Here is a 24,150-nt window from a genome sequence, read left to right on the forward strand (position 1 = left end):
AGTCCATTTATATGAAATATCCACAATAGGCAAATCCATAGAGACAGAAAGGGGACCAGCCATTGACAAAGCTGGGGTTACAGGAGAATAGCTGCTAATGGCTACAAGATTGCTTTGGGGGAGATGAAAGTGTTCTGGGACTAGACAGTGGTGATAATGGCACATTATTGGCAACATCTTAAATGTCAGTGGATCATACAACTTTAAATGGATAAAATGGTAGCTTCTAGTTGTGCGTATTTTAGCACGGTAATAAAAAGGAAAGGAAAGGAAGACAGACACGAGAGAAGCAGAAGAGGCCATTCCCGGGCACAGAGACAGCAGGGCCCTGTGAGAAGTCCTTCCCATTGTCTAGGCTGTGGAGAGGTGAAGAAAGACTCAGTATGGGTTCTTGCTCCTCTGGTGCCCATTCATGGCTTCCCAAGGTTATATGCCTGCATTGGAGCTCTAGCCATGGGCAGATCCATGCTGTGAGCACCAGGATCTCTGGCCCATGGGGGATCCTGAAGGTCTTGGGAGAAACAACCATCCATCCATGGCAAGAAGGTAACGGCTGGTCCTCTGTTGCTAGAAAAGAGGAAACCCCACCTGCCATAGCTAGCCAGAAGCTGATCTCTGCCACAGACCACATTCTTGTTTTCTGTCTCTACTCTGCTGCCACCTTTGCCAGCCATCTCTGACAGCTCTGTCAGGTAATTGTCCTTGAAAGAAATGCAATGAGGGCTCTTTCAGGCCACAAGTTCACAGTGGCAGGATGGACCTGAATCAAAGGGGAAGACTCTCCTCCCAATATGCTGATGAGATGTGTGAGACAGTGCTGGTTGTATCTCTGGCTTGTTCTATGCACTTGGGTACTATTCTCCCTCCCTGGGCATCCGTTTCTCCACATGGAGATTATAAGACAGTTGAATACATTTTCACCACTCCTTCCAGTGGCCACATTTCAGCTCAGCGGTGTGCTTCTGTTCTAGAGGTCCTGAAGCCAGGTGGTCTGAGTTCAAATCTGCTGCTGTTTCTTACTAGCTAGGTGATCTCAGGGTTCCTTCTCTCATCCCAGTCTCAACCATCTGACTGATCAAGTGGAATACTAAGAAGATTCAGCCCAGAAGGTGGCTGGAAGAATCACCCAAGATCCCCTAGTGTAGGGAAAGCAGTGAGCCACATGCCTGACATGTGCTCAGGTTCTGTGATAGCCATAAGCATCTCGGCGGCTCCTACTCTCTCACCCTTGCGCGTATCTAACACCACAGGGATTGCTAGCAACGCTAACAAACTTCCAGAACCCCTGAAGCTGCTGTGTGGGAGGGGCAGGCTCCCATTCACTGATCCTTCGTCATGGCAGGACCTGGGGACTAGAAAGCCCATCCTACACAGCTCTCCTGAGGATGTGGCTGGAATAAGAGGGCTGTTTTCTTGGCATCTGGGCACTTGGCTGGATTCGGCATTCCCAGGGAGACGGTTTCTTGATACTGAATTGATTATTCTAATCAAGGCACTTCAGTGTTCAAACTGTTAAATATAAATAGGTTAGTGTGGTGTGAAACTGTGGCTGAAAGGAATCAAATGCGAGCACGCTTTCCTGAGAGGAGTCTAAAATAAGCACGCGGTTAGCATACAGAAACAGCAATAATAAGAACCCCAGGCTCCAACTGACGATGTCGTGCCAAATGAGACTCCACATGGTCCCCAAAGCAATCGTTCTTCTAGACACAATCTGGAGGCTGCCGACAAACCCAGACCTTGGGCCAGAATGAAATCTTAACCACTCCAGGGAAAGCCACAAATAATTGGGACAACAAAATGCAAGATGCAACCTGGGTATCATAAGGGCACTCTGGGACGCTTAGTAATAGACCAAGGGAAGTCTTCCATAGGGGGCGCTCAGGCTTCCTCCCAGGAGAAAGACTAGATCACCAAGATTAGGGCTGTAGTTCAAAGCTACCTTGGACTTGACCATTCGTGGGAGAAGGAAGTTTATAGAATATGAGACCAAAGCATAGAAGATAATAGTAAGTGGCCCCAAGCAAAGATGGTCCAAGAGAGTGCTACTGGGGCTAAGTACTCAATCCCTCTTGTGGATAAAAATGAAAGGCTGCATCTTGTCACTTTCAGTCGGGCAGAGACTTCACATCAAATCCTGTAAAGCACTAGCATGTTCAAACACAGCCTTTAGCTGGCGTCGCATGAACTTCAAATTTCCTTCCATCTCTTAGTGGATGACTTACATTCCTCCCACACATATGATGAAGTATGAGCCCTTTGATACCTCAGAATGTGAAATGATTTAGCAGTGGAGTGTTTTCTTGTTTTTATCTGTGTTGGCACTCAGGCTTGAACTCATGGCCCTTCCCTCCTGGTTAGCTTTTTCACTCAAGGCTGATGTTCTATCACTTGAGCCACACCTCTACTTCAGGCTTCATGCTGGTTAATTGGAGATGAGTCTCTCAGATTTGTCTACCTTTTATCTCTGATATTCAGATACCAGCCTTCGAAATACCTAGCATTAGAGGTATGTGGCTTTAGTCAAGCGCCCAACTTTAGAAATAGGATCTTGAATCTAAAATTGCTTATATTAGGATAGATCTTTAATGCAATATGATGGTGTCCTTCTAAGAAGGGGAAATCTAGACACAGAGACAGAGTTAAAGGAACACCAAATGCTGAAAAACTAAAAGAGAAGCATGGAGCACATTCTCCCTCAGAGCCCTCAGAAGGAGCCAATGCACCAAAACCTTGATTTCAGACCCTGAGCTTATGACACTCACAAAGCACATTGCTGTGTTTTAAGGTACCAGTTTGTGTCACTTTATTTGCACAGTCAGAGCAAATCACTATGACCTCACTCCAGAGCTTGGCCCAGTGAGTTGCATGAGCTATCTGGTTTAGTCAACCTTCATGTTGAGGTCATAGGTAGGCCATGGCAGGAAAAGTGGACCCAGAGCCTGGCCATGGTGGGTGGAGACTGCCAACTATATAGCAGCACACAATGTCCAAGCTGCAGTTCTCCTGGGGTCTTACCCTCACTTTCTCTCCCCTACAAAGCCCCAGAGGCTCCTGGGCTTCTACACAGGCTAACAGGAATCTGGGGTGGAGGGCACAGAGTCTCACAGAGCACTTAATACAGGAATTGGTGCCCCATTTGGGGAGACCCAGATATGAGAGGCTCAGGAATACGAAGCTTTTGCAGGGACTCCCTAGCAGCTAAGACTGGCATGCAGATCCAGGGACAGTCTGGGACATAACCCCTTTTCTTATGCTTGGGATGGAACTCAATGTTTTGTGCTGCAGCCCCCAGATGATATCCTCAACCCCCAAAGTTGCCCCTTCTCACTTTCTGCTCTGGCTGAAAATAATCCACATGAAGTTCGAATACTAATGCACACTATCTTTGAAGCCTAATGAAAGAAATCTTCTTCATGTTCCAAAACCATGGAAGTAATTTTTCCCCTCAGCCTTGCAGTAAATTTGCCCCTTCAGGAAGATGATTGAAAGGCTGTAAGTTCCAGAGCTGAAGAGGTCTGGCATTATGTCCAGCTGCCATTCAGCACTAACAAGTCTTCATCCCCTCTCATCCCCAGAGAGCCAGATGTGCCCTCAGAGCTTGAGCCAAGAAGGTCACCACTCAAGCTACTCCCTATCTTGCTCCCACACCCCAAGCTGGCACCTATTACTGCAACTCACCATGCCATCCCTCACAGGCCCTGTGTGCGCTCCTTGCCTTGTAACAGTTCAGGACTTTTCATAGTTTTGTAAGACAATAGCCTTGACCCTTCTTTCCCTCCAGTGCCTGGCATTGAACCCTGCTTGTCACGTCTTGAGATACTAACTCTGTGTCTGATGCACTAGAGTCATTTGGGATTTAAACATTACCTTGATATTGATATTCATGGTGTGTGTGTGTGTGTGTGTGTGTGTGTGTGTATCTGGGTCTGTGTGGTTAATTGTGGATATGTCTCACAGACTTTCCTGTCCCACCTCGTTTTGAACTGTGAACCTTAGATCCCAGCCTTCTATGTAGCAAGGATTACAGGCATGAGCCACTGGTGCCTGATCTGACCTTGATATTCTTAATGGAAGATTATTAGCATGAATCTTGTGGCGTATTTACTGTATACCTAGTACTTGTAAGGCACAAAATGAAGTAGTCACAAGGTCATGAGAGAAAAGATGGGACATCACAGGATAGCAAGTGCCATGACCATGGTAGCAAATCCTGGCTAGGGAAAGAGAGGGGTGCAATTCATATAAAAGTCACATCTCCATCTCAGTTGAGGTGTAAGAAAGCATGGGAGTCTGAGTGTAGGGCATCCTGGGTGACTAATACACCACAGGTTCCTGCTGACATTCTGGATTTTTGATTGTTAGAGAATCTACTTCTCTTTCAGTCAAGGATCTCTGAGCACCTACACAAGGCTGGCAAGCTCTGGAATCACCGAGTGTGATCCTGTGAGCACAGTAGTCCAGTTTGTCTTGCCATGGCCCACTTAACTCTTGGTGAGGGGTTTGCGGGGAGAGAGACAATACAGCTTTCCAATTGGTGGAACATTCGCCTCCACATACACCTGAGCTCCTGGTGGAGGAGATGGGTAAACACAAATGGTTCGGAAAATCTTTCAAGGCTGAGGGCCATGTTCCTAGAAAGTCATTTCTGTATACATAGGATTCTGCACCTCAAATGCTCTTTCCATTCCGCACTGGTGACTAATAGCACACAGATTTTAGATTCATGGTACACGCAAGAGTTCTCTTGCCAGCTGGGTGAAACCTCAAATGTTTACCCTCAGTAGCCCCAAGGGGGCCTCCTACACTCTACAGAGCACAGGGTATCACCCACTCCATGACTGAATGGCTGTAAGGTCCAACAAAAACCTGGGAAAAGTTTGTCAAGGGGCGTGGTCAGGAGACTGGTGTTACATCATTTGCCTTCCTCAAGCGTCATTAGGTAGTTCCCCCAGAAGCTCCCATACACACACAGAGGACATGGCCTGTCTTCCAGTCCTCTGATAAATAGGCCCCTGGGGAGACAAGTTGGTAAGAAAGGATGCTGATCTAACCTAACATGTATAACTACACTTATGATGGCAGAGAATTCAGCCATCATCCTTAGTGCCTAGTGTGATATCTGGCATATAGTAGATGTCCCACAGAGATTTGTCCAGTGAAACCATGGATGTGTGGGTGGCAGGCTGGAGAGGGTATTGAAACAAAATAATGGGCAAGTTGAAAGACAGTAGGAAGAGCGACAGGAGAGTGGCCTTCATTCTCTTGCAGGCAAGACCGTACCTAGCAGTCCACTAAGTAGGGCTTGGCTGTGTGCCACACAAATGCTCACCCTTCTTATGCAGGGCCCTACTTACTTCCAAGCCTCTTGTGTTAAGCTCACTAAAATCCTTCCAGGTAAGAACTCTCAGTCACATTACGTCCCTTTCTGTTCCAGGTAAGACAACTGGGGCTTTGAGAATTAAAATGAGTTATTCATGCACCATACTACAAAGTGCCAAAGCTGTCATTAAAGTCCAGGCTGAGCCTCAAGGTTCATCAAACAAGAGATGGGGAGGTGCAAAGGCAGGCCTCGTGCTTCCTCAATCCCCACCAGAGTTCCACTGTGATCCACTTCTGTGGGAGGACTTCACCTAGCATTTCCTTGGAGTAGAGAGCCTGCTACTTTTGTACCCTTTATACTGTGCTGTATGCATGGTGACCTAGCCTCAACTAAGGTCCTGCTTCTTGCTATAACAAGGGAACTGCAACTCTCCCTGCAGGAGCTATGTGCCTGCTCCCCACTCCATATCACTGTGTGGTTAGGAGGATATCCAGGGCCTGGCACTGAGAAAGTCCTTCTGGAACAAACACTAGTACATAACCCTTGTGTAGTATTTATAACTGTAAGGAGGGCACCAGTGGCTGTCAAGTCTAGAAGGTGACACAAGGACAGGCAGGCACAGAGGGTGAAGTCATCAGCCAGGAAAGTCCATGGGGGGAGGGAGAATGGGTCAGACCACAGAGGAGCCCCACTGGGCAGGACTCTGGAGCTAGGTAGCTGGGGTTAGGCTAGCCTCTTGGGAGAAGGGTGCTAGGAAGTTGAGCTCCTTTGCCAATCACACACAAGCACGTCCAACTTCCACTTAGCCTCTATACACAGGATTTGCCTATAGCACCATCTTCCCTCAAAGCCACCCCATATCCATTCCTCCATATCCACCCCACCAGACCATGAATACACCCACTCATTCATCCACTCACTCTCTCCTTCACTCAGCAAATACTACAAAGCAGCCCCTGAAATCACAGCATAGCCAAGACAGTCCTTGTCCACCCAGAGCTCTGTAATAAAGAGAACCTCTCTGACCACACAGTGGCAGTAGTGCTGTGGTGGAGGAATCATGGGCCTACCTTGGCCCTGGGGGAGGAGGGGCCGAGGGTAGTGCTTGGTGACACTTCCCAACAAACTGCAGAGACCAAGGTGTAAGCTGAAGTGCACATAGCATTTCCTTCTGCAATCGTCACCGATCCTATCCACAGAGGGAGCAGTAGAACTACTTGGGCTCATCAAGACTGTCACTGGCTCTTTTGTCCAATCATTCTTCTGTTCCTATCAGGAACAGAAGAAAATCAATGTTGAGATGAGCACTAGGTAGGACTGCAAGGAGAGGCAGAAAGGGCCTGGTACTTGACAATAGTTCGATCCGTCCTATCCTTGCACTCCTGTTACTACAGGATTCAGTCACTTCCCCTGTAATAAGTGGCTCACCCTTGTAATCCAAGCTACTCAGAAGGCTGAGATCTGACTGCAATTGAAAGCCCATCTAGGCAGGAAAGTCTATGGGACTGTTTTCTCCAATTAACCAGCAAAAAGCTAGAAGTGGAGGTGTGACTCAAGTGGTAGAATGCCACACTGAAGCAAAAAAAAGGCAAGAAATAGCACAAGAATAGAGGTTCAAGCCCTACTTCCAGAACAAAAATTAAAAACAAAATTAAATTAAATTTTTTAAACCAGCCAATGATGGCTCATGCCTGTAAACCTAGCAAATCAGGAGGCTGAGATCTGAGGATGGCGGTGCAAAACCAGCCTGGGCACAAAACTCTGTGACACTTATCTCCAATTAACCAGCAGAAAACCAGAAATAGTGCTATGGCTGAAAGTAGTAGACCAGTAACGTTGAGAAAAACGGCTCAGGGACAGTGCCAAGGCCTTGAGTTCAAGCCCCACAACTAACCAAAAATAAAAAAATCTCCCCTACTATCAGAGGTACAGTGGAAGGCTCTGCTAATTCATATTTGAACTAGTCCCTATAGGTTTCCATTAGAACAAACGTAGGCTGAGTGAGTCCTTGCCATCCTATACCAGTTGGTAGAAGCAGCTCAGCTTTGTAAGGTTCCAGCTTCAGAGCTGACCCTAAAAATATCGCTGAGTTCTAGCTTCTAATGAAGTTGGTATCTTGAGGCCAATTTGAACACCCTAAGATGTTTCCTGGAAAGACAAGGTGACCCCAGAAAACCTCATCATTCTTTTTGAAAGTACAGATTTCCTGTGTTTTCCGAAGCCTTAGGGGGCCTAAGTTGGGGCAAGACCCAACTTAGAAGCATTGCTCATCTGAATGGCACCAACCAGACTTGTGGACAGTTCCCCATGCTGTGGGCCTGGCGCAGAGAGTTGTCTTTGAGGTGTCTGTGCCTTCCAGCAGAAGCTGTCTTCTGTAGCTTTTATTTTCAAATGGAGTGGCAAGCCTTCTACACTTGGGAATGCCAGCCATAAGTCTCTTGGGAGTTATCCACATGTGACAGAACATAGGAATTCCTGGACACTGGCTCAAGAGGGGTCCAAACAATGGTATTACTTTGGTTACTTTTCCCAGGAGGGAAAATGCCAAGCGAAGTTATTGAACCAGGACAGTAAGCCCTTGTGTGAACTGAATGGTTACTTATGCCAAGGCCTAGAAATTCCTGGCAAAATAAAAAGCCACCTACCATTTTTTTCTTTCCCTGAAGCTGACCCCTGAAGAAGGCTTGCAAGCCTGAAGCCTAAATTGTCATTACGTAGAAAGGACTTCTTAAAGAAAATAGGAGATGAAATTCATATAACATAAAATTAACAATTTAGGCCTGGAGTTTGGCCTAGTGGTTAAAGTGCTTGCCTAGCATGCACGAAGACCTGGGTTCGATTCCTTGGTACCACATACTTAGAAAAAGCCAGAAGTGGTGCTGAGGCTCAAGTGGTAGAGCTCTATCCTTGAGAGAAAAAAATCCAAGGACAGTGCTCAGGCCCTGAGCTTACGCCCAGGACAGGCAAAAAAAAAAATTTTAACAATTTAAAGTGTGTAATTCAGTGTCATTTAGTATAAACACAATGCCAAATATGCAACATCTCGGCCTAGTTCCAAGCATTATTTTCTCAAATCATATTAAGCGAAGTAAGCCAGCCCAAAGGAACATAGGGTCAATGGTTTCCCTCATTTGTAATAATTAATACGCATTTAGAACTCTCCTTGCAAAGGATCACAATAGCTCAAAAGCTATGCACATACGGTTATATAGGATGAAACTAAATGAAAGGAACTCTAGGATATGGAAACAAGAGGTCTATCTTTGTGGTTGTTGTTCTTAATATACTGTTATTTCTTTTCTCTTTTTTCCCCTTATGGTTAATCTCATGTGGTTACTGTATCTGACCTTGTTACCTGGTATATTATATATATATATATATGTTTATTTGTTTATTTGAAATGGGGAAGGGAAGGGGGGAAAACAAGATGATTGGGGGGGAGGAAAACAGGGACAAAAACATGAGAAGGTGTATCAATATGGGAGAAATAATGCACTTACTACCTGACGGATGTAACTGTAACTCGTCTATAAGTTATCCTGATAATAAAATTTAAAAAACAAACAACAACAACAACAACAAAATTACTTTCTCCTCAAAGGTCCATTAAGCAATTACTCCCTATTCCACCCTTTAGTTTGGGCCATTTTCTGCTTTTATACATTTCCTATAAGTAGAATTAGATAATAATTGGTCTTTTCTCTCTGGGTTCTTTCACTTAGTATAATGTTTAGAGCTTTGTCCATATGTATTCTAAATCATTGCTTCATTCCTTATTATGGCTGAGTAATATTTCATGGTGTGCCATACATGGCTATTTGGACTGTTTCTATATCTTGGTCATTGTGAATAGTGCTGATATGGTCATTGGAATGCATATAGAATGTGTAGCTATGCCTGTTGCAGTTTCCAGGGAGTTCCATGCCCCATCCTGATGCATAGAAGACCAAAAGTAGACAGGCTTGGAGACTTAGCTTTACCAGTTCCCACGAAGCTGTCTCCTTTGCTATCACACAATGGGGAGACTGTTTCATCTCCATATTGCCAGTGAGTAAAACCAATATCAAAAGCTGCATGTGGGTTAGGAGTGTGGCCTAGTGGTAGAGTGCTTACCTAGCATGCATGAAGCCCTGGGTTCAATTTCTTAGTACCACAAACGCAGAAAAAGCCAGAAGTGGTGCTGTGGCTCAAGTGGTAGAGTGCTAACCTTGAGAAAGCTCAAGGACAGTGCTTAGGCCCTGAGTTCAAGCCCCTGAGACTGGCAAAAAAAAAGCTGCATCTGAAGAGATCTGAGCTGTTAGACTCAAGCCTGGTCTTCAAACTTCAAAGGAGCAGTGTGAGGGGCAGCACGGCTGCACAAAACCTCCTGATGATTGCTGGGGAGGAGTCACATAGGGAAGGCAGTGTTCCTGAGTGGTGCTTCAACCTTGCTTGCTTACCTGCCTCTAAACCCCCATTGGAGGCACATGTCCTTGTATTGAAAGACCCTCTACTCTATTTCTCATAGAGAAGGGGTTGCTGCTCTGAATCACAATCCACATAGCTGGAGTTCTACCCTTTGGGAGATCCTGATGGTCTCATCCTCTCGAGACCAGGCTGAATCCCAAGTCCACTGCAGGCTTTTCTCTGGCACAGACCCTGTCTGGGAGCCAAGAATTCAGTAGAAACACCTTCCCTCAAGCATTGACTTAAGAACCTACTGAGTTCCAGAAGCTGAATATTTTGGGTAAGCCAGAATATGCTAAATGTAACCTCTCATCTCACAGAGCCTACATTCAGGAAAGAATACAAATGAATAAAAAAAGAAGAAATACCAAGATAATAGATTTACTTCATACCTACTAGGGTGTCTATAATCAAAATGACAAATACTGTAACAAGTGTTGGCAAGAACATGGAGAAACTGGAATCTTTGTTTTTGTCTAGTGGGAAGGTAAAAGTAAAGCAACTGTGGAAAACAGTTTGGTGGTTTGATCTGGAGCATAGCCTATTGGTAAAGTGCTTGCCTAGTATGCACAAGCCCCAGGTTCAACTCCTCCAGTACCATATACACAAAAAAGACAGAAGTGGTACTGTGGCTGATGTGGTAGAGCACTACCCTTGAGAAAGCCCAAGGACAGTGCCCAGGCTTGAATTCAAGTCTTAGGACTGGCAAAATAAGAAAGGAAAATCTTCTGGTGGTTATTCAAAATGTTAAACATGGGTCTGTGATTGTACCCAGCTATTATAGTTATATAACCAAAATAACTGAAAGTGTGTTTTCACAGAAAAATTGTACCCTCAGGTTCATACCATAACATTCACAAAAGAATGCACAGAAGGTCAAAATTTCCATTAGCTGGGGAATGGAAAAACAAAACGTGACATAGCAGTACAATATAATATTAGCCAGTAAAGCCAGACCCTTGTTGCTGATGCCTATAATCCTAGCTACTCAGGAGGCTGAGATCTCAGGGGAGAAAAGTCTGAGCTCTTATTGCCAATTAACCAGCAAAAAGCAAGAATGGAGCTGTGGTAAAGTGCTAATGTAGCAAGAAAAAAGCCCAGGCCTTGAGTTCAAGCCCTCTTATTGAAATACCAACATGCGTGAGAACACACACACATAAATAATAATAGCCAGCAATAAAACAAAATAAAGTACTGGAGCTTCAACCAGGATAGACCTTTGTAAAATCCATAGTGAAATTCATGGAAACAGGCAACAGATGACTGATTGGATGCCATGTGGAATGTTATGTCTCCTGATGGGATGAAAATGTTTTGGAACTAGACAGAGGTGATGACTGTGTACCTTCATAAAGGTACTAAATGATATTGAATTGTTCTTTTTAAAGTAGTTAATTTTATGTTCTTTAAATTTTACCTTTGTCCGTTTTCACACTAATGAGTGCTATTGGAAGAGAATAATCAGGATGGGATATGGGGAAGAGTCAGTTCCAGCCAGCCAGGCTAGAAAGGCCTGTTCAAGGAAGTGACCTTTAAGCTGAGCCTTGGGAATAATGAGGTAGTCATGCAAAATGCTGGGAGAAGTGCGCTCTGGGTCGATCTGATGCAAAAGACTACAATGCAATCTTCCCAGCTCAGTGGGGGAGACAGATGTGCTGAGAGACTGCAAAATAATCACTTTAAGACAGATAGGCAGTCAGGGCCAAATCGCCCAAAGCACACTCTACCTCCTTTCTTATCTGAAACTTAAAGGGATGGGAACAAAGTGCTTGGGAACCTACCAGAGGGCTGGATTCTTTCAGCCAGAGCCCACAAGGTCAGGGAAGGATCATGTGCTTCCTAAGCAGGGCTGGAAGAATCTGCCCAGGGAAGAAAGAAGAGGAGAAAGCCTTGAATGCTTGAAACTAGGGGATTATCTGAATCTGTCAGAGAATGGGGAATCTAAGGCCTAAGTCTCGTAACTTGAGAGCCTCAGAGCGAGATAGCCAGGCACTACTTACGCACTGAACTTAGAGAGAATGGAAGTTTAAATGTGGGCTTGACCCTTCAATTTCTGTATAATCCCGTATAAGATTTCTTCACAAAGCCAGGTACCTTTAACCCTAGCTACTCAGAAGGCTGAGATCTAAGAATCACAGTTTGAAGCCATCGCAGGAAGACAGATCTGTGTGACTCTTATTTTCAATTAACCAGAAAAAAAGCAGGAAGAAGAAGTGTGGTTCAGTTGGTAGAGCACCAATCTTGAGTGAAAAAGCTAAGCACCGCGTGAGGCCCTGGGTTCAACCTCCAGTACTACCAAAATGAAACTACTCTTTCCTATCTAGGCCTTAGTTTACCATCTGCAAAATGGGAGTGAAAATGTGGCCAATCAGAGTCATTGTGAAGATTAGAGACTGTGATGATGATTGTGATGAGGAAAACAAATCAGGATTTGAACTATTAGCAGGATATACTGGCTCTTGCCTATAATCTAGCTACTCAGGAAGCTGAGACCTGAGGATGTGAGTTTGAAGCCAGTCCAGGCAGAAAAGTCCAGAAGATTCTTATCTCCAATCAGTCACCAAAAAACCAGAAACAGGTGTGTAGCTCAAATGGTAGAGTGTCAGCACCCCATCCCTGTACAGGTTCAAACCCCAGTACTGGCTTGTGTGTGTGTGTGTGCACGCGCGCACACAAAGATATAAACTACCTGTTCTATAGAAGCCATTTCGTGTCCACAGCTCAGACTGCTTAGATAAGTGGCCTTTGAATGCAAAACATTGAAGGAGAACAGAACAGAACCCTCTACAGAGACAAGTACCATGAAACATCTTATCCCAAGAGTATTCCAAATAAGACACAAGGTAATGCGCCCAAGCATCACAGGAGCACTGCAGAGACAAATGAAAGTGTCACTTGTCTAAATAGAGTCTGTCGCTTTCAGTTGTAAGGAATGTTGCAGGTCAATATGGTGGAGCAAGACAGAGATCTGAAATTTGACATTCTCTTTCCCTGTGAGTGACATGGAACACTCATTTTTCTATGCAAAGAAAAATGAAACAACCCATGCCATTTGTTCAGACATCAATTCAAAGTGGCTTTGGTGACAGACATTGCCTCAACTCCTTCCCTCAAGAGTGTTCCCTTATACAAGCCCCAATACTCCAAAGGCAATAGTTCCGTTACATTTGTTTTCTAGATAAACAGCAAGAAATTGCATGTAAATATGCTCCAAAGATTTCATGGTACATTCTTTCTTTATTAAAGAATTTATTAACATTGATTTTTACATCATATTACAAATGACGTGTTTAACAAACAAGTATTCAAGAAGGGAATCTCTATATACAATCACTGGCACTTAGATTTTAGAACAATCAAAATTAGGCCGAAGGTTTGTATGTCATAGATATATATATTAATCTATGTAATAAAACATTATGCCTATATAGTCATAAATTTTTATGTCTATGTAGTTGTGTTTATATTTCTAGTACCATGTCCATAGAATTGGATACGCAAATACTGAGTCCTCGATCTTGTACTGCTTGGATCTAATAGCCACATATTAAGGATACCATGCGCCTTTTGTTCATTTGGTCTTCACTTATCTCACTCATCATGATTTGCTCTAAATTCATCCACTTCCCTGCAAATGCCATTATTTTAACTTGTCTGTTGGATATGTAGAATTTCATTGTATATATATATATATGTGTATATATATATATATATATATATACCACATTTTCTGTATCCATTCATCTGCAGTAGGGCATCTGGATTGTTTCCATAGCCTGGCTATTGTGAATAGTGCAGAGATGAACATAGCTGAGCAGGTGTCCTTATCATATCTTGGGTTATGATGTTCAGGGTAGATGCCCAGGGTAGATCATAGAGAAGGTCTATTTTCAATTTTTAAAGAAACCTCCACACTGCTTTCCAGAGTGGCTGAACTAGTTTACAATCCCATCAGCAGTGTAGTAGGGTTCCTTTTTCTCCACAACCCCATCAGCAAATGTCATTGTCTGAGTTCAAAATCTTGGCCATTGTTGTTGGGGTAAGGTGGTATCTTAGGGTTGTTTTTATTTGCTTTTCCTTTATGACCATTTATGATGAGCGTTTTCTCATATGCTTTTCTGCCATTTTAACTTCTTCTTTGGATAAGTCTCTCTTTAGTTCCCTTGCCCATTTAGTGACTGGTTTGTTGGGTTTGGGGGGGATTAGTTTCTTGAGTTCCCTGTAGATAGTGGATATTGAGCATTTGTCTGATGTATTATTGGTAAATATCTTTTCCCAGTTGGTTGGGTGTCTTTCTACTTTAGTAGCTATGCTTTTATCTGTGCAGAGACTTGTTTTTTTTACGTGGTCCCATTTAGTAAGTCGCTTTCCAATCTGTTGTGACCCTGGGATTCTGTTCAGGAAGTTTTTGCCGGTGCCTATGAGTTCCAGTGTCTCTCCAACTCTATCATGTACCAGTTTCACGGTTTCCAGTCTGATATTGAGGTCTTTGATCCATTTTGAGTTAATGTTTATGCATGGTGAAAGGCTAGGGTCAATTTTTAGTTTTCTACATGTGGCTGCCCAGTTTTCCCAGCATCATGGTACAGTCTTCTATTGCAGTTTTTAGCTGATAGTCAAATTTAAGTATACATCTTGTGTCTTGATTTCCCAAAGCTGCAATGCCTAAACCCAGCCAGCCTAGGTAGGAGTTAGATCACTGTATGTCTACAAGTCTGGGTTACTAGGCAAATTTTAGGGGGCAGGAGCGACAGTTACTATGATCTCAGCACAGCTTTGTCTGCATCGGAAGCAAAACAGGGCAAATACATCAAATGCTTTCTGTACTGGGCCATGAAAGTAGCTGAAAATATAGACACCCTCCCCATGCTCAATTCTAAAAGTAACTGGTCCTGGCCAGCCAACAATGGCTCACACTTCTAATCCTAGTTGCTGAGATTTGAGGATGATTGTTCAAAGTCAGTCCAGACAGGAAACCAGTGGGGTTCCTATTTACAATTAACCACTGAAAAAAAAGCCACAAGTGTAGCTGTGGCTTCACTCAACTTTAACAACCACAACAAAAAAAAAGTGCTCAGTGTCAGGTGCTAGTGGCTCGTTTTTAATCCTAGCTACTGAGGGGTCTCAGATCTGAGAATCATGGGTCTAAGCCATGCCAGGCAAGAAAATCATCACAGAAAAAGGGCAGAAGTGGCTCTGTAGCTCAAGTGGTAGAACACTAGCCTTGAGCCAAAAAGGAGCTCACGGACTGTGCCTAGGCCCAGAGTTCAAGTCCCCAGACTAGCAAAAACAAAACAAAGCACAAACAAACAAAAACATCTTGGGGTCTGCCAGGCCATGAATTTGAGCCCAAGGATTGGCACCAATTTTTTTAAAAGAAAAAAAAAACAGGGCTGGGAGTTTGGCCTAGTGGTAGAGGGCTTGCCTAGCATGCATGAAGAGCAGGGTTCGATTCCTCAGTACCACATACATAGAAAAAAGCCGGAAATGGTGCTGATGCTCAAGTGGTAGAGCTCTAGCCTTGAGAAAGTCCAAGGACAGTGCTCAAACCCTGAGCTCAAGCCCAGGACTGGCAAAAAAAAAAAAACATTATTGGTCCCAGTGGTTGAGGTGGGTACTTTCTCAACCACACTGTAGACATTCTGCCCTACCTTCCTCCCTCAGTGTTCCCTGCACCGTACATGCTCTACCATGTCTGGTTTGGGACACAAAAATACACAATGGGGAATAAAAAGGGTATAATCCCCATACTCTTAAAACATGAAATATGCTATTTGCCAAAGAATTACTTCTGTTCCAGATGCCTGTACACAAGCTCTTATGCTTGGAACTCACAGAAATCCATATGGATCTTTCCATTTTACAGATACAGATACAGAGCCTTAAAGGGAACCCAAGCTCAGAAGGGTTGGGTCCCCTTCAACCCAGGCTTCTCAGACTGCACGAAGTGAAGAAGGCAGAAGGCAGAAGTATAATACAAATCATGGGATAGGGAGTATTCTACTATCTTTAGGCAAAGGCACTAAATAAACAAACACACAAGCTCTACACACATGTGGACCCCCAGGCAGGTTCCTAGCATGGATAAAGACTTTGGGACAAGAAGTAGGTTGGTTTAATCTTACTACTCAAACTTAAAACATTGGCTTGCAGTAGGCATTGCAGTGGTTTGGTTTCTGCCTATCTCTGTTCATCAATAAAGGACAGCAGATTATTCTATAACCTTACCCTGGAGAATTGGCACGGCCCTCAATTAGAGGCACTCACCATCAGGAGGCATTCCCCAAACACCATGCCTCGCCCTCAGCAACAACTACCAGGCTTCATCCATCCCATTGTTTCTTCAACAGACATTTGCAGAGTATCTACTAGATGAGAGGTCCTGTGATGCCCCTGTGGCAAGATGCCTCCATAATCATCCTGCAGAGTTTGGCTACCTTTCCTACCACTCTCAGAAATTAGGCATATGATTAAGACAGGAAGGATTCTCAGTTACTGGTGGCCATCTTGAGTACAACCAGTTCACATCCCACAATTCCCCCTGGCAGGTGAGCTATGGAGGGAGTGTCCATTCCCTCTGTACTTGCCTCAGAGGAGTTCCAGCTTGGTTTCTGATAGTCACCACACTCAGAACTTCCACTCATGCACTGGCTTCCCAGGTTGGGGTTTGTGTTAAGGGGACTACACCAAAGGGTGGCAGGGAGCCCCTAAATCCTCTGCCTGTTCCAGTGGTTCTGGAAATTCTGGGCCACTCTTTTTGGCTCCTCTGTACCTTGCTACCTGCCCCTTGAACTCAGTCAGTCACATGTCTGGCCACTGATCTCAGCCAGAGACAATCACAGCTGCTCCAGTGTTTTCTCGTGCTTGGAATTCTGAGTCCAGCTACCATTTCTGGTGCAAACTCCATCCTATTTCCTTCTTACCTTGTGGAAAGTTAGACTTCAGCCCCTTTCCTTCACTGCGCTTTGCACACAGTTACCCCGCACCTTCCTAGTCCTCAACAGACCCTTGTTCCACTTGTCAGCTTGGTTACTGCTTTCTCTTCTAAGCGAGCCCCTTGTCTCCTTTCCATCAGCCACTTCTGTCCTCTCCTGCAACAGAGATGAAAGAGACAACAGAAACCGTGGCCCTGTGTCCTATTGTCCACTCTTCTCCTTTTCCCATTTCCCACTGTCCACCTGTCTCTTTGCCTTTTTTGGAAATGAGGACCAGGAATCTGTGGGATGTTAGTGGAGGTGGGGGAAAAAAAGAAGAGACCCGCTGTATGAAATGAGACAGGACTATGAACACAACTGCAGTTTTACACATGTGCTAACCACATATACTTGCTGGATACTGAGCACTTGCTGGGTGTCTGTGCACACTGTACTATTGCTGGAGTTAGAACAGGAAGCATAGGGAGCCACAGGGGACTCACCACTGCAGCAAGACAAGCTGGGCTTTCTCTTCTTAAGTCAGCTGCTTTGCCTTTAGACACAATTTCAGGCCTCCACTCTATTATTTATGCATGTGGTTAGTCCTCAAACCATCTCTGAAGGCTTAAGTTTTGAAACCCATCTGGGAAAAGGGATTCTTTTGTCCAATTAACTAGCAAAAGTGCAGGTATGGCTCAAGTAGTAGAGCAGTAACCTTGAACCCAAAGGCTCAGAGACAATGCCTAGGCTCTGAGTTCAATGGAAAGAAAAAACTCATCAGCCCCTGGCCCATTGCTCAGGATGAATTGAAAGCCCAGTGGAGGTTGAGACATGGAAACCTCTAATGATACTAGAAGTCAATAAAAGCGGTGCTTAGATTGTGATCTTGTGGGTATCCACAAAAAATGACAGTGACGCAATCTGACCAAGCCAGTGTTGATCTGCAGAGAGTAAGAGCAGAGAAGGGGCTGGGACGTGCCACAGCTGGTTAGTGTTATTGGTCTCCAGTGGTACTAGAGTGTGACTTGCTGTTCTGGGAGTGGGAGGAAGGAATTACTGGACTGGTATAGGTGGAGGGCTGCTAGATTAACCATTTGAGTTACAACCAACCAGTCACTTTAACTGTTAAATATAGCCCTGACATTGCACAGGGCATACTATACTAAAATATTCATAGTCACATGCAAATATAACTAGGGACCCTATGTTTTCATTTCCTAATTCTGCCAATTTTGTGTGGTGTGGTGTGGGAATGGGCTGAGATGAACTTGTTGGAGAAGATCAGAGTCCCCATTGAGTAAATCTCCTTGGATGAAAGTGTCTTAAAGCCCGGTGTCCAACCTATTGTTTGCTCAACCCACTGAAGGGGTAAGCCTGTGTGATAAACATAGGGAGTCTCTAGTAGGGAAGGGAAAAAGAGGAAGGAAGTACAATGCATCCCCAACTCAAGAAATATGGTTCAAGAGCTAGAGGTTTATAAGAGATGACATTCAAAACGGGCTCCAGATAGATCTAGCCCCCAGAAAAAGCTCATGAGCTATGATGGAGCTTTTCATTCTCCCTGACTTGAAGGAGCAAGTTAGACAGTTTGTTGTCCTTCCTATGGGGATCAGCAGTGAAGATCCCAAGGACAAAGGATTCTCAGAAGTGGAACATGACTGCAAGTCAGTGGAGGAGAGAAACCTGATAGCAAGTGTGGGCTCTCAAGGAGCCAATGTGCTTCTCAGAAAGTTCACTCTGGGTGCTCCTTATCATTTGCTCCCTTCTGAGCACATCCTGGACAAAGCTTGGTCAGCATTATCCAGTAGTACTTGCCTTTAGAACTCCTAGTGCAAATGAGGCCCAGTGTGGGAGCCTATTACCTGACCCTTCCCACACTGGGGCTTCTCCACTGAGAATGGAGCATCTGGAACCACCCTTAGGACCACCATATCACAGATCCAATAGCTCTCAAAGTCCACAAAAATACAAGAAGGCAGTGTCAGTATTCATCAGTGAACACTGATAGACAATGGCCACAGATTATGTGAGGCTCAGGATACACAAAGTATACACTTCCACAAAAAGAAACCACACAACTTAATTTTGCATAAAATAAACACGTTCTTACTAACCACTATAACTAGGGGTGGCTTTGAACCACGCTCTTCAGATCTTATCCTCCCAAGTCGCTAAGATTATAGACATAAGTCACTGGCACTACGCTGGAGTGATTCTTTTGTAAAAGAATATGATATTCATGTGTTAATGGTTTTGACCAACATTTCCCCAACCCCCACCCTCTGTGACACAACCATTCTACTCTCTACTCTCACTTCCATATTTTTTTTGGATTGCACATATTATTGAGATGATTCAGTATTGCTCTGTGTCTAGTTTATTTCACTTAATATAATGATCACCAATATTTGACATTATTTCCTTCATACAGGAAGCATTTTGTAACAGGTTTATTTTAATTAGCCTAAAGACCTCAATGGTCATCTACATTATAGCATGTGTCAACCTTTCCTTCATTTTTAAGACTGAATAATTGTGGGGCACCAGTGGCTCACACCTGCAATTCTAGCTCCTCAGGAGGCTAAGTAAGATCTGAGGATCACAGTTCAAAGCCAGCCCAGGCACTAAAAGTCCATGAGACTCTTATCTCAAATTAACCATGAGAAAAACAGAAGTGACAACGTGGCTCAAAGTGGTAGAGCACTAGCCTTGAGCTGAAGAGCTTAGGCACAGGGCCCAAGCCAGGAGTTCAAGCCCCATGACAAAAAAGGACAAAAAAAGACTTAATAATATTTCAAAATAAGAATGTACTGCATATTGTTAGTCCAATTTTCTGTGGATAGTCAACGGAAACATAAGGGGCTTTCAGGCTTAGATTATTGTGAATAATGATACTGTGAATATGGATACATAAATACTTCTTTATGACTCTGCTTTATATGTGTAGTACCCATGCACAGACAAGAAATCCCTTCCAGGACAGTTAGTGGTGTTTCATAGCTGAAATCCTAACTACTCAGGAGGCTGAGGCCAGAAGATATTGATTCAAAGCCAGCCTGGCCAGACAAATAAGAAAAACTCTTATCTCTAATTGATCAGCAAATTCTGGAGCTAGAGGCATGGCTCAAGTAGGGCAAAGGGTAGTGTGAGTAAAAAAAAAAAAAGCTAAGCAAGAGTTTCTGGCCATAAGTTCAAGCCCCAGTACTGGCACCACAAAAAAGAAAGAAAAAAAATTTCAAGTAGGTGTAATAGTGTTCCACAGTAATGCTAGAACATGAAAGACAGAGGCATAAGGATGTCAAGTTCAAGGCCAGCTTGATTTGGCAACAAGGTCTTTTGTCTTACACAGCCAAGGGCTATCTGTGTAGGTGTGTAGTTCTGTTGTTATAGTACTTGTCTAGAATGTGCAAGGCCCCAAGTTGTCTCCAGTATCACACACTTACACAGGCTGCCACAATTGGAAGAAGAAGAAGAGGAAGGAATATGGGGAGTTGGTTTGTCTTCTATTATTTTCTTTTTAATTTTGAGCTTGCATTAAGGCTTGAACTCAGGGCCTTATGCTTTTGCTTGGCTTTTTCACTTAAAGCTGGAACTCTACTACTTGAGCCACACCTCTACTTCCTGGTTTGATTTATGTGAAGCTCTCACTATGATGCTACATAGTAGACTTCAAAATCCCCCATGAACACTCTATATTTGCCTAGCCATCCTGTGAACACTGTGATGTTATAACAAGAAGCCTTGTGTGTCTGGCCCCTGTGTCCAAGAATCCCTTCGTGAAAATAATTTCATGCCCCATTACTTGGCCAAACTTCCATCAAGCACCTGGGAAAATAGAACCTGCTGATTTGCCAAAGCTCTCCAAGGAGGTGGTAACTGAACTCTAAGAACCTGTGTGGTGGGGGAGAGAGGTAGAAGGGAGGGAGAGAGGGAAGGGGGGAGGGAGGGAGGGAGGGAAGGAGGAAGAGAGAGAGAGAGAGAGAGAGAGAGAGAGAGAGAGAGAGAGAGAGAGAGAGAGAGAGAGAGAGAGAGAGAGAGAGAGCGCACAATAGTTCTTTATTGGAAGAACAGAGTCTAGGTTGACACTGCCCCAATCCCAGCCTCGGATTCTAGAGAGAAGGTAGAGCAAACTTCCGGGCTTGTCCAAATCCTGACCCCTGAACTCCTCCAGCTACATAGGTGCACCCTGTCTTACCTCTCTGGGTCCTGGATTCTGGAGTGCGCTGTTCCCTAGTTCCTTCCGAGCTCTGTCACTGTGGCACAGTCTTGGCATTGCCTCTTTTGTCAAATGTCTGATCCTTTATGGGAAAAAATGCCAATTCTGGAAAGCCTCAGAAGAGAGCCTTCATCCCAGTCTAGGTTTCATCACAACTTGTCTATAATGAAGTTCGTGCCATGTTTATAGTTTAGTGAGTTTGGGCAATTGTATATGGTTACATAATCAGGTGACATTACCACCAGTCCCCAAACTTTCTTCTTGCCATTTGGAGTCAATTCTCTTCCATACTTCTACATTGGTTGTGATCCCAGTCAATCACAAATCTGTATTGTAGTTTTGTCTTTTCCCAAATTGTGAGAGACTAAGGGTATAGCTCAGTGGCAGAGCACTTGCCTAGCATGCTGACACTGGAAGATTTAGTCTACAGTACTGCAAAAATAAGCAAAATTGAATGAAAATGGAATCATAGAGTCTGCAATATTTTCTGTATAGTTTATTTCATTTAGCATATTTGTGAGATTCACATCATTGCAGATATCAACAATTCTATATTCCATTGTAGCTGTATTACCATTTGTTTAACTATTCACAATTGATGGGAATTTGAGCTGTTTACACTTTTGATTGTTACATTTGAAAGAGTGATATTAATATTTGAATACAAGAATTTTTGTGAATGTTTCTGTACTTTTTCCATAGATAGGATTCACAGTTTGTGTAGTATGGGTATGTAAACTATCAAACTATTTTCCAAAGTGATTACACCATTCTGGTGAGGTTGGCTTTTATTTTTCCATAGGTAATTCTACTTAAAACTTAAGTTAGTCCTAGACATTCATTGTGTATTCCTTACAAGCTTATGAAATAAGCTTAGACATTGTGCTCATGTGTGTGTGTGTGTGTGTGTGTGTGTGTGTGTGTGTGTGTGTGTGTATGTGTGTTAAGTTCTTCAGGCTTCCCTATAGTGTGTGTACACCCCCTACATATTCTCACTGAAGTGTGCGATGTTGCCATAGCCTGAAAGTGAGGAGAACTTGGTAAGGAACACAGAGAGCTTGCCAAGGGCAAGATGAAGACTCCTCTGTAACACAGTCCCTTCTTACAGTTTTATAAGTGCAATCATATCTTCTATTTATTTGATCTCTATACCTACAACCTGAGTCAGGAACAGCATAGCTGATTGTCTTCAGTTCTGAGGCTTGAGGTGAGTATTCCATACTGTCCCTTCATTCCTGGATTATGTTTGTTCAGGGATTGTGCTGGGGCTGGACTCAGGTGGACCCGAGATAAATCACCACCAGCAGCTACTTCTTTTTTATATGTTTTGTTTTATTTATTTATTTATTTTATCATCAGGCTAATGTGTAGAGGGTTTATAGTTATAATTTTTGTGGGGGTAATGGGGTTTGAAGTCTGAGCCTTGGTGCTGTCCCTGAGCTCTTCCACTCAAGGCTACCACCCTACCCCTTGAGCCACAGCCCCACTTCTTGTTTTCTAGTGATTTATTGGAGATAAGAGGGGCTAGCTTTGAACTGTGATCCTCAGATCTCACCATCCTGAGTAGCTAGCATTACAGGTGTGAGCCACTGCATTGAGGCTCAGCAACTACTTCTTTAGCATAAAGACTATCTATGCTGTTTAGTCTCTACAGTCGCCAACCTCTATCTTGAGAGAAAAGCTTTAGCCTTCCTCTTGAAACCTTAAGTCATGCCTGTTGTATACCAGGTCTCCCCTCCCCCCTGCTGCAGTCCTACTTCTTCGTGTGCACAATTTCCTATATCCTTCTGATGTAACATTCACCGATATTGGGAATTCAATTACTCAGCAGCCACCAGGGAACCTCTTTGGCATGCATATTTAATGAGCATGCTTTGAAATCCAGCACAAATGTGAGTGTGATTCAAAGAAATTCACAGCATGGGAGGGGTGGTAGCTGAGGGCAGACATGCAAGCAAATAGTGACATCAGTATAATGAAAGGGGCTGGTTGTGCCCAGATGGAGCTGCTAAGTTTTCCTGGCCCAGAAGTAAGGCATGTTTTGTGTGGTCTATACTGGAGTCTAGCTAGTACCGAAGCCAGGAACAAGTGGAAAGAACGAGAGGAACGAAGGAAAATGTACTGGCCATAGAATACAAGGAAGTTTCTTATCTCTGGACCAGAACATGAAGTGAAGCGAAAGAAGGGAGAAAAGGATGGATTGTATTCTCAAGGTTACTGTTAATTATATAGGAAATATGAATATGTTATGTTTTTTCCTATACATATCTATAATAAGATTTAACTTAAAAATGAAACATACTAAGAAATTAATAAAATTGGAAGCACTAATAGTTATGCTTGAGGTTTGGGATATTATTAAATGAAATAAAGGTTATTTGAAAATAAACATTGAAATCCCACAATTGAACAAAATAAAACTGAAATGGAGGAGTATCCTATAATGAAGTATGAATGTGTGTGTGTGTGTGTGTGTGTGTGTGTGTGTGTGTGTGCATGTTGTCTTAGAGTAGTATTAGAAAGAACAAGTGTTTTGAGATTTTTACAATGGTATAGAACTAGTCCATAGAAGAGGAAAAAGTGCTAGTGACTAGAAGTAATCATGTAAGATTATGTAGCAGAAGAGATAGTATGTATATTCCTCTACAGTTCTGATGTCTTGTTTTATTTGATTGTATTAAGATCTCATTTTGAAATTTGCCTTCCTTTTCCTCATTTCGTTTCTCTTTTTATTTACTGTGCTAATGGTCACGTGAGTCAACCTCAAAAAGCAGAAGGAATTTTGATCTGAAACATTTCCTTTCACTGACTGAAGTGGAGTTCTTGGAAAGGTGCTGGCACAGCATGAGGGAAATCCCATTTTTTAAATACTGTGGGGTTTTTTTTGTGAATTGCAGATATTGCATCAAGAAGTAGTGATTTTTTCCTCCATTATAAGTGTCTCAACTTCATGATGGTAAACCCTGTGTAGGTGATAATGGGTCAATTTAGTAACAGCCATTAAAGTTTTATATAGAATCATTTCTTCCTGTGGAGTTCTCCTTGATTTGATAAAGATAAGAGAGAAAAACCAGAAACGTGAAAGTCCATTTCCCAGCGGCCTCCTGTAAAAGCAGTGTCCAATATCCGTCACTAGGCTGGCCCCTGGCATTTTGGTCCTGCCCGTTGCCGACGCCATGCTATAAACTACAATTCCCAGCGGCCTCTACGAACCGGACCCTTCAAAGCAGGTTTCCCAGCAGCCTCTTAGG

This window comes from Megascapheus bottae, chromosome X (genome assembly GCF_031878675.1).
Source record: "Megascapheus bottae isolate mThoBot1 chromosome X, mThoBot2.hap1, whole genome shotgun sequence".
NCBI lineage: Eukaryota > Metazoa > Chordata > Mammalia > Rodentia > Geomyidae > Megascapheus > Megascapheus bottae.